The sequence below is a fragment of the Melitaea cinxia genome, chromosome 8 (assembly GCF_905220565.1).
Source record: "Melitaea cinxia chromosome 8, ilMelCinx1.1, whole genome shotgun sequence".
In the NCBI taxonomy this organism is placed as follows: Eukaryota; Metazoa; Arthropoda; class Insecta; order Lepidoptera; family Nymphalidae; genus Melitaea; species Melitaea cinxia.
In genome coordinates, this window is record NC_059401.1 from 8,426,359 (window position 1) to 8,441,633 (window position 15,275).

Genomic DNA, 15,275 nt, shown 5'->3' on the forward strand with positions numbered 1-15,275 from the left:
AAAAGGTATTTTACTTATTAGCGAAATGTTGTTAAAAGTAATACTGCGAATTATATTTCTTATATGTATTAAGTAAATAATTAGATTATATGTTGAAGTAAAAAAATAGGTTACAAAATAGAAACACAATGATCGTTCCATTTATTCTTAAAATCGCCCTCACATATTCAGCTCTGCAATTTGCTGTGTGGTTACGGCATCGGCAGTAAGAATAAAGCCACCCCCTCTCTTGCCGTTGGTGTCGTAAGATAACACAGATCAGTCTATGGCGGAATAACCATCCAACTGTTGGCTTTGAAATACACACGCCGAAGACGGGCAGCAGTGTCTTCGGTGCGACAAAGCTAGCCCTGCGGTCACCAACCCGCCTGCCCAGCGTGGTGACTATGGGCAAAACACATGATTTCACGCCATTTTGGGCACCTACTTGTGGAGGCCTATGTGCACAGTAGTGGACTGTATTAGGCTGAAATGATGGTGATGATGATAATGATATTCAACTCTGGTGTGCTCAAGAGACCGAGCCAAATACTTCTCAATATATACACGCACCGTTTATGGAAACAAGGGTAATTGAAAACTTCCTACAAAATTTACAAATTAGACGGTTAATAAACATACATCACCCTAAAATTGACACAACTTAAAATTTATTCATTCATTACATCCCCCGCTTTAAAGCGCTTAATTGGAAACAGAATACGAAATGAACAGTGCGATATTAGGCGGGTATACAATCAACAGGGCGTTATGCCTAACTAGATGACACTAGCCGCGTAGTACCATATTAACCACAGTTGATTGCACAACTAAATTGGTTTGAGGCCTACATACTAACTACTCGTATACACGACCAATTTGTAAGCAACAAATGCAAAGCATATATAAAGTAAGTGTAACAAGCATCTAACCTAGTCTGATATTTGAATTGAAATTATAAAATCATATATACAGATACCAAAGGTTATATGCAGTACTTTATATGAATTATTTGTCAATCTAATAAGACAATAATATTTATCGTTAACACAATGAATATAATATTCTACACATGACACGTTTTATTTACCCACATATTACGAGTACCTGTAATTTTAATATTAGTAAAGTTTGTTTGTAGGTTAGTAGGAGCTGTTCTCAGAAAATACTGAACTGATTTTGAAAATTTTTTCACTAGTAAAAATCTAAATTATTTCCTAGTATCACAGATGAAAATGATTTTCTGTAATAAAAAGTTTTCAGTAAGAAATAGCTACACTTGTAAAACAAGTTAGAAGAAAAGACATCACTTTGCCGTTTTACCCGCTTACGTCGACGTATTGGTAAATAATACTTAACATTATGCTCTACAAAAATGCTGTATTTAATCAATCTATAATAAAAAATTATGTATTTAATCAATCTAAAATAAAAGTTAAACACCTTATATCTCTATTAGTTAGGCAAATAAGACATTTGTGTCAAAATTTAGAAAGTGATTAGGACGCAATATTATTTAGCATGGTATAAGAATTCTTGTTATTGTTAATTCTCCATCAAGACCAGTGTACGAAGCTTAAACTTACCTAAAATAGTATGTTATTTGGATGCATAGCTTAAGAGATATGAAAGATAATATTAACGTGGGTTAAGCGTTACAAAAAGAATATAAAAGTTATTTGATCACGTCATATAAAGTAGCATACATAATGACAATTAATTATTATCGTTCAGATAAAACCTTACATAACATTTTTTTTTTTCATTAGAGGAAGTGATGCCAAAGATATGAATGTGATTAAATTAGCGTACATGTTTTTGTTGTATGATGCCATTATCCTATTTAAGGGTGCACGGTCACTCGACTTTGTTCCACTCGGCTTGGGATAGAAAAGTTGATGCGTATAAACTCTCGTACACGCTTCGACTTACTAGGCATACGAATATATATTTGGTTAATAATTTCATAGCAATCAAATTTGTTATGAAATATATTGTAAAGTAATGTTAGGTCCAACAGAATTCTTCTAGAATGTAAGGATGGAATAAAACATAAAACAAAAAAAAAATAGATTAATAAATAATTAACTTTATTATTTTTCTCACATGATTACTTTTTACGATTTATGAGATAATGTAATGCTTTGTAATTTGTTATTATTACCTTTCACACTATTATTTTCAAAATAGCAGTAATAGTAAATATTTAACTTTAATGCATTATTATAAGTATCTTAGTTATTTGGTTTTAGCAATATCTGAACTAATTAACAAGGCAATAACTATAAGCAACAAAAACAAATAGGTATATTGTAAAGTAATCATTATAAATCCGGCACAGTAAAATCATAAAACCTATCATAAAATGTAGTGACTGACGCGTATTCGTTTTGTAGAGACGGTGAACATCGGCAACAATTTACGAGTCGTGAAGTTCTATTGACCTAAATTTATTTGTTTCAAATGGAACAAAAAAGGTGAAAATAAGTTATCATGTTTAATATATCTTAGTCAAAATAATGTGAAATATTCCCACGTAATTACAACTGCTATTTAATTTCCGTTGCATTATTTTGTACCTTTTGTAGCATCAAAAATGTCTGTCAATTTCCAAAATACTTTTATTATAAAGCATTGTACTTTAAGAAATTTAATTAAGCAATCTCGTCAACAATTCTCATTATAATACGTAACGAATATAGATTTTTACACAAAATAAACCTAGATCATTTGAGTACTCAAATTCGATGATATTACCATATAATAACATGGACGTGACAAATCATCGAAGCAGATATCAGCTATCGTTCCATGCATTACAATGTTTCATTCACATTTAGTGGCTTATTTCGACAATGTTAATAAAGGGTTGAAGTCAATTAGCCATCGAAAACACCATGCGGCGATATTTAGACACAGGGCGGGCACTATTTGTCATTAATTTGGAAAGGTGACAGGAACAAAGGAGCGGCCAAAGCCAATTAAAAGACAAGACATTTAATACCTGTCATATAGACATATTATTTATTTTTAAATATCACGGTTGATTGGAGATTAATTTTTGTAGTATATTTTTTTTATTAGATTTTTTTATTCAGAGAAATAGTGAAAATATTTTGAAAATTTCTCAAAAAAACACTATAAAATTTAACTCGAGTAAACTACAAGAAGCGTCTAGTAACTTAATTTAATCTTATACTATTAAACGAGCAATTCTTGTATATATATATATATATATATAGAATCTGGATCTCGGAAACGGCTCCAACGATTTTCATAAAATTTAGTATATAGGGGGTTTCGGGGGAGATAAATCTATCTAGCTAGGATTCATTTTCAGAAAATGTCGTTTTATCCCTGTTTTTAGGGAGTGAAAAAAATATCGTTAGAATGCGAAGGTAAATTTCGCATTTGTGAATTTAGTTGCAATAGCTCGGTGGGAAATCGGTCGGTCGGGATCAATCGAGAAGATCATGGTTCAAATCCCCATGTCCCTGATCAATTATTTTTTCTTTTTCTTTTTCTAATTGCACTCGTTATTTTTTATTTAAATAGGCTGTTCTTATTTTTTATTATTATGTCGGTAAAATCGAAAAATATTATTCATATTTTATTATTATTATTTTTTAATTATTTTTTATTTTTGATTTTTTATAGTTATTTATATTTTTTATTATTGTCGGTAAAAAAAAATATTATTCATATTTTATAAATATGTAATTCGTATTTAAATGTGATTTTCAGAAAAAAAAAATGATTTGTTGGAGCGCCTGTCACTTTTTGAGACGCAATTACTCTCAATCTTGTAATTGTGTGTAACACGCGTTGGGGCAACGGTTACGCCATGGATTGTACCTGTTGCGTTAGCGGTTGCGGATTCGATCCCCGCACGTGACAAACATTTGTATTGGCCATACAGGTGTTTGCCGTGGTCTGGGTGTTTGTGCAGTCCTTGTGGGTCTCCCCACCGTGCCTCGGAGAGCACGTTAAGCCGTCGGCCCCGGTTGTTATCATGTACACCTGATAGCGATCGTTACTCATAGTAGGGAATATATCCGCCAACCCACATTGGAGCAGCGTGGTGGATTAAGTTATGATCCTTCTCCTACATGGGGAAAGAGGCCAATGCCCAGTAGTGGGATATTACAGGCTGAAGCGTTGTAATTGTGTATTTTGTATCAATTTTTAATTTATCGTTATTTTTTTTTTATTTTGCGTTAATTCATTATTAATAATTGTGTTTGCAGGCAAACGAAAAAAAATCGACTTCAATTACATCGACAAGTAATACAATGTAGGTACACGAAAAAATAGTCAAGAAATACGCATTATCAAAGATTACTCCAAAAGTTGTAATCAGATCTCGATGAAATATACATATGATAAACATCGGCTTTCGATTAAGTTAAAAATCATCAAAATCAGTACACCCAGTAGTATGTTAAGTAGTAGTTAATGTAAAGTTATGCGGATTTTCGAGAGTTTCCCTCGATTTCTCTAGGATCCCATCATCAGATCCTGGTTTCCTTATCATGCTACCACAACAGGGATATCTCCTTTCCACCAAAAAAAGAATTATCAAAATCTTTTCATAAACAACGAAGTTATCCCCGAACATACATTAAAATATATATGTACTAGCGACCCGCTCGGTGCAATGCTGATACTAAATATACTACAGAATGTCTTTATTTATAGTATGAAGCTAGCTTATGACATGGTTATTAACATAATAATAACATTCAAATATGCGTCGTTAGATTACATGTTGTTACAGAATGCGTTGAAGAAATGAAGGTTCACTGCTCGCTCCCCGTAGGTGATAGCGTAATAATTTGTAGCCTATATGTTGACCCGACTTCTTAATAATATTCGTGCCAAATTTGAAGTCAATCCATGCAGTACTTTTTGAGTTTATCCCGGACATACATACAGACAAACAGACAAACAGACAAAAATTCTAAAAACTATATTTTTGGCTTCGGTATCGATAGTAGATCACACCCCAAGTATTCTTTTAAAAAAATATTCAATGTACAGTTTTGACTTTCAAAAAACATAACAAAAACATACATAGACATAACAAAAAAAGTGTCCTGAATTGTGACTTTGTTGCACCGAAGGTGCGATATATATATATTGAGTTTCCTTCAGCCGAATTGAGTAACCTCCTCCTTTTTTGAAGTCGGTTAAAAAAGACTTCATCCAAACCGGCAGCGAATCATTTTAACTCTCTCTTCTACTACTAATCCTTCACGATTTACTAAAAATACCGAGCTGGGCTCGGTCACCCAGGTACTATTTATTATATAGATAATTATGTAATAGGATAAATAATGATATTGGATATCAATAATAAAATCAATATAAAATATCATTCTGATTCGAAAAAAGAATTTTGACTATTGCTAATTCTGCTAATAACTTCGAAAAAGATTATTTAAATACATAACATTGATGAGTCACTAAAAAAAGAAAATTATTCTAAATATATCATGAAAGTAATACGAAAATGTACAATAATTTTAAAAATGTTATTTTGTTACAAATATTTCATAAAGTCTGACCTATTAATTAAAACGTCTTGTTCATTAACAAGCTCGAAGATTACTTCTGAAACTCTCATTTTAAGTTTTAATTAAATTAATAATATTATGAGAGATCAATTGCTGTCGAAATTCAAATAATATATTTTATAATTACGAGAAGGGCTAAATTTTTGTTGATATCTAACTAACGAGACAGTTTTGACATTTTACCAAGATAATTAATTCTAGAGTAAAACTTGCAAAAAAATTTAAAAAACCTGCCTTAATAATAAAAATATAATTATAGAGACATTTTGAATTTTACGAAAGCCATAATTAATTAGAACAGAGTAACGAGGGACACATTATAAACATTATTTAAATGACGAAATTAAAAACGAGCTCTCGTTTCTATTTCATCCATTTGCCTAATGGACTTACATGCCTCATGGGACTTCGCGCACAACTTTCATCACATTGAAAGCAACAGCAAATGCCTTTAGATTAATAAACTTCATACGTGATATCTTTATATATAACTCGTAAACTTATAACTTGTTTTTATTTGCTATTTTTTTTTCAAAATTATTTATACCCATTTTATATATATATACTAGCTGACCGCGCAAAGGTTGTATGTTATTACCCCCCTTAATCTCCACTCCCTTATAACTTAGGGGTATGAATAATATATGTCGGCAAATTCTCAGACCTACCCTAATTATATATATATATATATATATATATATATATATATATATATCAACTCCGTACACTTCCCTACCGCTTGTCTTTTCCTACGCACTGTCCTATACCCAAAGGTTGTCTGAAAGAAATCGCTCTTGATAAGACCACCTTTGTATATCTTTGTACTTTCTTTGTATGTATCACTTTATTGTAATATTTCTTTATGGTAAACAATAAAGAGTATTTATTATTATTATTATTACCCTTGTATGCATAAAAGCAAGAGGTCACTAACTCATTTACTGGCTAATCATGAAATTGTAAGGTCTACTAGATCTTTGATGTTGAAATTTGGAGTGGTAGGATAAAAGTTAAAAAAAATTGGTAGATATTTGCTTTGGTGATTATTGAAATGATCTGTTTCGGATTTTTTTTTTTTTTTTCATATTTATACTTTGTGGGGCTAAAATTGCGATGAATGCTTTTTATTGAATTTTATTTTTTAATTTTAAATGAAAATTACGTATTTTATATTAATTTAAATGTTTTATTTCAAAGAGGCGTTGAAGTAAATTTAAGATATTATTCGATTGTCACTATTTAATGTAAAAAATGTGACACGATTGATAGAATCACCCCCCAAACGAAAGTTTGAAGATTCGAATCCAAGCAGTTCAGAGTTTTGGGAATTTCGACAAAGAAAATTTTATTTTGCATTATGTCAAAATTGAAACACATGGCAATATACTTTATACAAAACTTTTTAAATTTAAAATATAATTTAAAGCAGTTTGTCATAAAATTGACTATAACGGACACATTTTTAAATTTTAAGTATATCTCAATTTTAGCGAGCTATATGCAAAATATTAAAATAATTAATGACCTATTTGGCTCAGTTGCACCAGTGTTCGCATGCCAAGCCATATTGTGAATCGCCTCCGTGGTAAGATGCGTTATTTGAACGAAATTTTTATATGTTGAGTGTATCGCATATAATTATTATTACGCTAAACACTTTTACTTTGAAATTTATTGCATAACTTGCTTTCAAACAATCAATTTGTACCTTCCTTACCGTTTCAGTTATAAAGATTTATGAGGGGTTCATCCCACTGCTGGGCATAGGCTACTTTCTATAGCAATAAGATACAACCTATCTATTTAGACATACAAACACAAACAAGTTCTAGCATAATTTCGGCTCATATACCCTACACAACCCGCCAGCACTATTACGTCTTTATTCAATGACACATTATATCTACGAAACCAATAAATGCTACAGAATCAGTCAACTTATGGTACATGTCAAGATCATCATCGTCACCATCACTTCAGCCTATCGCATTCCACTGCTGCTTATAGGCCTCCACAAGTTCATGCCAAAAATGGCGTGAACTCATATATGTTGCCCATAGTCACCAGCTGGGCAGGCGGGTTGGCGGCCGCAGGGCTGGCTTTGTCGCACTGAAGACGCTGCTGACCGTCTTTGACCTTTGTATTCCAAGTCAGCAGTTGGATGGTTATCCCGCCATCAGTCGACTTTTTAAGATCCAAGATGGTAGTGGAACTGTGTTATCCCTTAGTCGCCTCTTACGACACCCACGGGAAGAGAGGGGGTGGCTATATTCTTTCTTGCCGTAACCACACAGCTTTTCAACAACATGTCAAGATCAATATACGCAATAAGAAATAAAAATAATAAACAAAAAAAAAATGTGTAAGTAAGTGTAGATTCACGTCATATAACGTGGATATTAAATAAGACATATTTTACAATTTGACTGATCTCAAATCGTCACTAAATCAAATTTCAATGAGACGTTTCAAAGGATATTAATCAGTGAAACGCGCACAGAGAAGTATATTAGCCGAAACTTTGAATATTAATAGGGTGTTAATTAATTTGAACAGATAAATCAACAAGTTCTCAGAAACAACTAATTATTTAGCGTCGTTGTGCTTAAACATCCTTAAATTAATTATTTTTCTCACTTATTATATTTATGTACATTGTCCTATATTATTAGCGAAAAATATGAATTATGAAAATTTTCCACGGAGCTGGATTTTTTAAACAATTTAATTGCAACCTTTCAGGCAGCGGTAAAAGTTTCGACCCAGCGTTCATGTTCACTCTGAATTTCGACAGTTCCGTTAAACCACAAAAATTAATCCGTAAATAAAAATCAAACTTAACCTTACTTTTATATAAATATATTCAAAGCCGGATTAAGTTTGTCGGGGCCCCTTGACAATAAAATTATCGGGGCCCCTTTTTTTACCCTTTTTTTACTCTAACCAAATCTTGTCTCGCTGTTCAGTACTTATGTAGGGTATGAATTTGCGGAAAGCCCTGCCAGTATAATATCTTATGCGCTTATTGTTTTTCAAAATCAGTATAATGCCAAAGCCTTTGGTGACATCAAACAAAAATATCACTCCCTTGCTAACCTTTAAATATAATAATAATAATAAAAATAGTATCGTCTTGGAAAGCAATAAACTGCCTTCAACTTCAAAATAACATTGAGAAAATTTGTATTCTCATCCACAATTGCCATACATAGAAGCTAATAGAACAAACGTACGAAGCACATGTTTTAGCAAATGATGAATTAGCTAATGCTAGTGTATTTAAAACTGTACGTTTCTTTTACCATACTAGTAGTGAGTATAGAATATAATTTAGACTTCGGTCATAGCCTAACTTAACTAGCTGTTTCTTGATTCAGAAATTTCATACTCCTACGTTCGCGTAAATCTCGTAAAAAGGGGTATAAAATTTTTGCTTCACCTATTAATATATAGATTATAATTATTATTGCATAATTATTACATACATCTTAACTTTAAGTCTCATACTATTTACTTTGACATATAAAATGTACCTATTTGACTTATTTGGATCCAAACACTATTAACTCTACTACTTAATAAAAATAATCATCGATTGATTAGACTTTTTGATCAAACAAACTGCAGTACGGAAGAGCAAGAGAGAAATGTGGTCAATAAGTATTTCTAAAAACAAACATGAGCAAAATATTATTTTGTACTACTCTAATACCCGTTATCAAGGTACCTTGACAATTGTTGTAGTCTGTTTTTTAAAATTGAAGCTACTAAGAAAAGTGTTAGTAGACAATATATATATAAACACAATATATACAATAGTTTTCAAATATGTTATTTTTACATATCTATATGAGATGTGGTTGCCAACTTTAGGCTATATACAAAATCTCAAGCTCTATTAAAACGTAACTGAAAACCCTACGCGTTTGCCTACACATTCGCATTAGGTATTCCGTAACGGATGTACCGTTATAATTGGCACAGCTCAAGGTGTCAAAGCATCGCCGAGCTAAAATGTCATTGTCATTTGTCATAAGGAGTCTTCAGATAACTCATAAAAATAAAAGAAGCAAAAGAAATTTGACATAATTTGACGTAAAATCGATTCTAATTACCATTACATTGATCTTATTACCTTGACCAAAAGAACGAACAAAAACAATCTTAAATGAAGGCAGAAGGGAAGGGAGGGAAGTTTATAAGTTTAGTTAATAACATAATTGATAATGCTATTTAAAAAAATGTATAATTCAACCGACTATGAAAATGATTCAAGTGAATTTATAGTAATTTGGTACAATTGCGTAAAAATGATTGATAAATAATCAACAGAATAAAATAATGCTTTTTTGAAAAAGAAACTCACGTACGTACTTGACATCAATCTACAATTTTTTTAACATTTAAGAAAGATTTTTCTAAATCTAAGCTATCAATGTATTTATTAAAATAGTAACTTCAAAATAAACACATTCTCATTAAAAACGAAGATATACACTTTTTCGTATTGCGTGAGTAGACAATACAAACAGATTAAATATTTATTTTGTTTTTTAATTCTATACCTGGATATCGTTTAAGGCCCACGAACCTTATAATTATATATTTTTCCCATTATGAACCGTAATTTAACAAAATATCAATTGATATAAAAGCTGTTTAAGCTAAGTAATTTATTAGAAATTCTAGTAAATTTTACACATAATCAATCTATTGAATTGATTCATACAAAATACGAAGCTATCGTTAACATGATCGATTGATGCGGTGATTTTCAAATGATTAAAACAAAGTCCCACTGAAATTTCGGAGAAGCATTATCATACAATAGCGATTTATAGGTACTCGAATATGAAATAGCCCAGTTTCAATATTCTCTATAATTAATTTGATTATATCGTAATTCGATTATGCGTACTTCAGATGAAACAACATGGTTTATAAATTAACAAATTACTTAACTATTTGTAAATTATTTAAATAAAAAATTATAATAATGTATGCATAAATGAAAGTACCTGTGTAATGAAATAAATCAATCTGTAAATATCATAAGGTTGTCTTCTCTGGTCGCACGTTTATGTTAAACATTAAAATAAGATATATACGAAAAATTTTAAAAATCTATAAAAAGGTGTTAAAAATTTTATGTTCCGCACGATACATTGTAAATTATCCTCACCATAGTACGATGACATAGTATATATATATGATGACATAGTTTATACACAAGTTATTTGAAGCTGAAAGTTGAAGCATGTTTTTTAAATAATTCCTTACAAAAATTTTATAGGCGTGCCGATATAGCTATCTAATCTATGTAATTCTATGCTAAATTGCAATTTAAAAAGTTGTAGTGACTGTGCACTCATTATAGAGCCACCAGCAGAGAAACATCGAGACATTCAAAAAATTTTACACATCTTACTAAAAAAATATTTTAACTACCTCTGAAACCTACCTCTATAACACTAGTGTTCTTGATCTCAAAACACCGAGCTCATACGTCTTTTAAGCGGTATACCTACTTAAGTAGGGTAACTATGCAGCTCTACTTTTGTACGTGAAAGAAATTATTAGCTCTGCCGCATTTACCACCAAACTCTTCTACATAAGGTGTTATATGTTCGAGGACGGTCCAATCTAAATTTTCAAACAAACATTATTCAAACGTAATGACTCAAAGAGTGGTTGAACTCATTACATTACTGGTCCACGTAGAAACTACGTTGGTTTTAATATATAATGGTCACTAAGTTAATTAACATGATCAGCGTTTAAAATGAAATCGTTACTGTGAAATGTGAGTATGATTACGTTAAAACGTATTCTATACCAGAAGTAAAAATATAAACATAATGGTTACGATTTATACCAGTTACCTATCAAAATGATAGGGCATTGGTTTTAATTTAATGAAAAATTCCTACTAACCCCGAAGTAGCTTATAGTAAAGACTCAAATTTTAAAAAATTTCTTCTTTATTAATATTACGTGAATAATAGTTTCGATATGATGTGCAGCCAAGTTATTAACAGGCAGGCAAAAATTAAAATATATAAATAAATATATAATTAGGCTTCAAAAAATTTTAAATTTAAACCTTATATGATTATTATTATGTATTGAATTTGACCTGTTACAGTTTTTTATATTAGTATAGATTCTATACTTAAATTCACATTTTATCTTCTTTGCCTCGATACGTTCATATTTTTTTTACTTTCAAAATGATAAATTCGGGTTATAAATATATTGTTATTCTCTCAATAGATTACATCGAAAGGCAATCCAGATTATCACATTCAATACGCCCAATTCGAATGCAAATGCGCAAAAGCCGGTTTATCCATGGTCCTTCTTTAAACCAAAGAGGATTATTATACATAGATCAATTTCTATCGTGCATTGTACATGAGTATCGTTCAAAATCCTATTTTGTGTTTTAATTAATTGTCTTAATTTTTAATTAGTGTAAAACTCGGTCGTCTGTTCCTAAAATAAATAGGTAACTTAATACTATTATAGATAACAGCTACTTGATATTTAATACAATGTACATCTTTTTATAAATGCATACAAATAATACAAATATAAATATATACATACCTACCTTAATTACATACGACTTGGGGCGGTAATCAAACTCACAACCCCAGGAGCAAAAAGAATCACAGTACATCGCGCCATCGGCTTCGCCAAAAATAAAATCAAAACATAGACTTAGGTTTTAGGAAGCCTTTTTGCAAAACGCAATAGTAATAGAAGAATTTTGCAAATTAGGAGTAAATAAATTATAAAAAAGAATTAAAAATATTACAAATGGTTTTGTTCTGGAATCGTCGTAAGAAATAATCATTCATAATCTACGTCCAATATTTATAATATAAAATGATAATGTCATGCATTTTCATATTTAGAGAACAATTAATAAAAAAGTAATCGTTAATAACATGAAGCAAATTTGTTGTAAAAAAATTGTAATATTTTAAGTTTTTCTGACTTTAAAACTTATAATGAAGTAAAACGTAAAGTAACTTTCGTACGTATAATGACTGTTGAAAACTTCAAACTAATAAGCTTAATCATCTGGGGGCACGGTAGTGCCCCCGCCAAGACGAACCAAAAAAAAAAAAAAACAAAAAAAAAACGAAAAGCACTACCTATCTTTTCTCGAAGTGCTTCGTCGTTTTTTTGAACCCTCATAACTTGGGTTTGGATTATACCAGATAAACAAAATTCTAGGGATATGATGTCAATAGCAGACTTATTAAACATATAAAGTTTCAATTGCATAGCTCTTATACTTTAGATTTTATTGATACCTAAAAAACCCCGATTTCGTCACTCACTGATGATCATCAAAATTCATAGAGTACTTCCTGAAGTCCCAGAAAGCTGAAATTTGGTATGTAAGCTACTATTAGTACACATACAACAAAAAAATTCTAAAACTTGGAACTTTTACCCCCCAACCCCTTAAACTAGGGGATGGAAGTTTGTATGAGACTTCCGCAAATTTTGATGCTAGAGGTCTGAAAATTGATATAGGGACTCCTTGTTATTAATAATAATAAAATACATAAAAAATAAAAATCGGTTATTAGTTTATGTCGAAAATTTACATTTTGTAATTTTGGTTTTTTGTTTTGGCGGAGATCACCGTTTGCATATCAGTTCAACATAAAATCAAAAACAGCGTGCTTAAACTGAATATGGTGAAGATTGGATAATATTTATGGTATAAAATGTCTCGGAGGTAAAATGCAACTATAATATTGTCATAAGCAACTTACAAAAAGAAGTGAAATCCCACCAAAAACATTTTCATGTAAAATGTTGCCAAGACGAGATCATATGGCTCGCACATTCAAAAAGTCATCAGATCTCATGTAGAGCCAAGCTTCTAACTCTACACGCCCTAACTCTACAAGCCCTAACTTCACAAACTCTACACCTTAGTCAAAATATGTGGCTTGGCCGTTTCGCTACCGTCACGTAAGGTGAAAAATTTTTTCACTGTTTTTTACTTTTCTGTCATACAATAGTTCTATTAAAGACAAAATAAAAAGAAGAAGAATAATTGATATACATATAATACAAATAAAAATAAAAAGAGAAAATATATTTATATAAATGAGACAGGAAAGTCGTCATCTACAACATCGGCAGCCGGTAGTAACGAAACGGCCAAGCCACATATTTTGACTAAGGTGTAGAGTTTGTGAAGTTAGGGCTTGTAGAGTTAGGGCGTGTAGAGTTAGAAGCTTGGCTCTACATGAGATCTGATGACTTTTTGAATGTGCGAGCCATATGATCTCGTCTTGGCAACATTTTACATGAAAATGTTTTTGGTGGGATTAAATTATTCCAGGCCCCATGCTAAAACTTCAAAATAAATAATTATTCAAAGTATGAATTACGTACTTCAACATTTTTTAACATACATGTGAAGATTTTAATTCATTTAATTAGTAGAATATGACATTTCAAAAATCAAGTATGCTTACGTTGGTAGGTCTTTTAGCCGGTCAGTGTATTATGAAGCAACTTCAGCCGTTAAAAATATTTTTCAATTTATAATGTAATAGTAATTGAAAAAAAAAATTCAAGCTCTTAGACCTAAAAATACTGTTTGAACACCTCGAGAGCACTGATTGATTTATGTTTTATCCAACTTAAGAAAAGCCCTATATTCTTCATCATCATCATAATATATAGATGATACTTCCTTGTCCAACTCGTGAGAAGGTACAACAAAATTCGACACAATGGGACAAAACAAGGACAAATTAAACAAAAATCCGCAACTACGTTCTAACTTTTATCATTAATTTCATTATATAATGGTTACCCATTTTGTGTATGACCAGTTTTCTTTATTTACATTTCGACTATAGAAAACCTAATTTGTACCTGTATTTACTTAAAATCCGCATAATAACAGCCAATTTTAGACTACTTAGCAGGTGACCTTTCATATTGGGGTTAGGGCAAGGGGCTCGGCGAGGAACGCATTAGACCAGAATAATTAAATACCTCACCACTTTAACGATAATGTTACCACTTAGCTAAATTACATGTAATGTTATAATTGTGTATACTCATAATTAATTATAATATCATATCTGTAAAGAATTTTGTATATATAATTATATGTGTTTATATAATAATACATGTATATAATGTATATATGTATACTCAAAAACAAATATTTAAATACTATTTACTGTTTTCCTAACCTCAAGAATTGATTTATTTAAACGCACAAGTTTAAGAGTTTTTCTCGTGTTTGATTTTCTTGTGATTGAATATTACTTGGCTACTGTTGGGAACTTTAAAATAAAAAAAATGTGAGATAAATTTACCACCTTAAATAAGATATGTTATTAAAATTTTTAGGCAACACCAAAATTTAACTGCAGATAACTTCTAAAAAAGTCTTTATTTTACTATATATATATATATATATATATATATATATATATATATATATATATATATATATATATATATAATTATCTGTATGATGAAGAATTTATCGAAATATATTATACATATTATGAAGATTTTTGTGGTAGAAGACGCTGATTTTTTATAAAACATTCATCTTAATGAAGTAATTATTTTATATTAAACTAATAATAATTATTGTCATATAACCGACTAAACTAAAACAATGTGATTATATTTCATATATTTTGTTGCATTGTTATAATA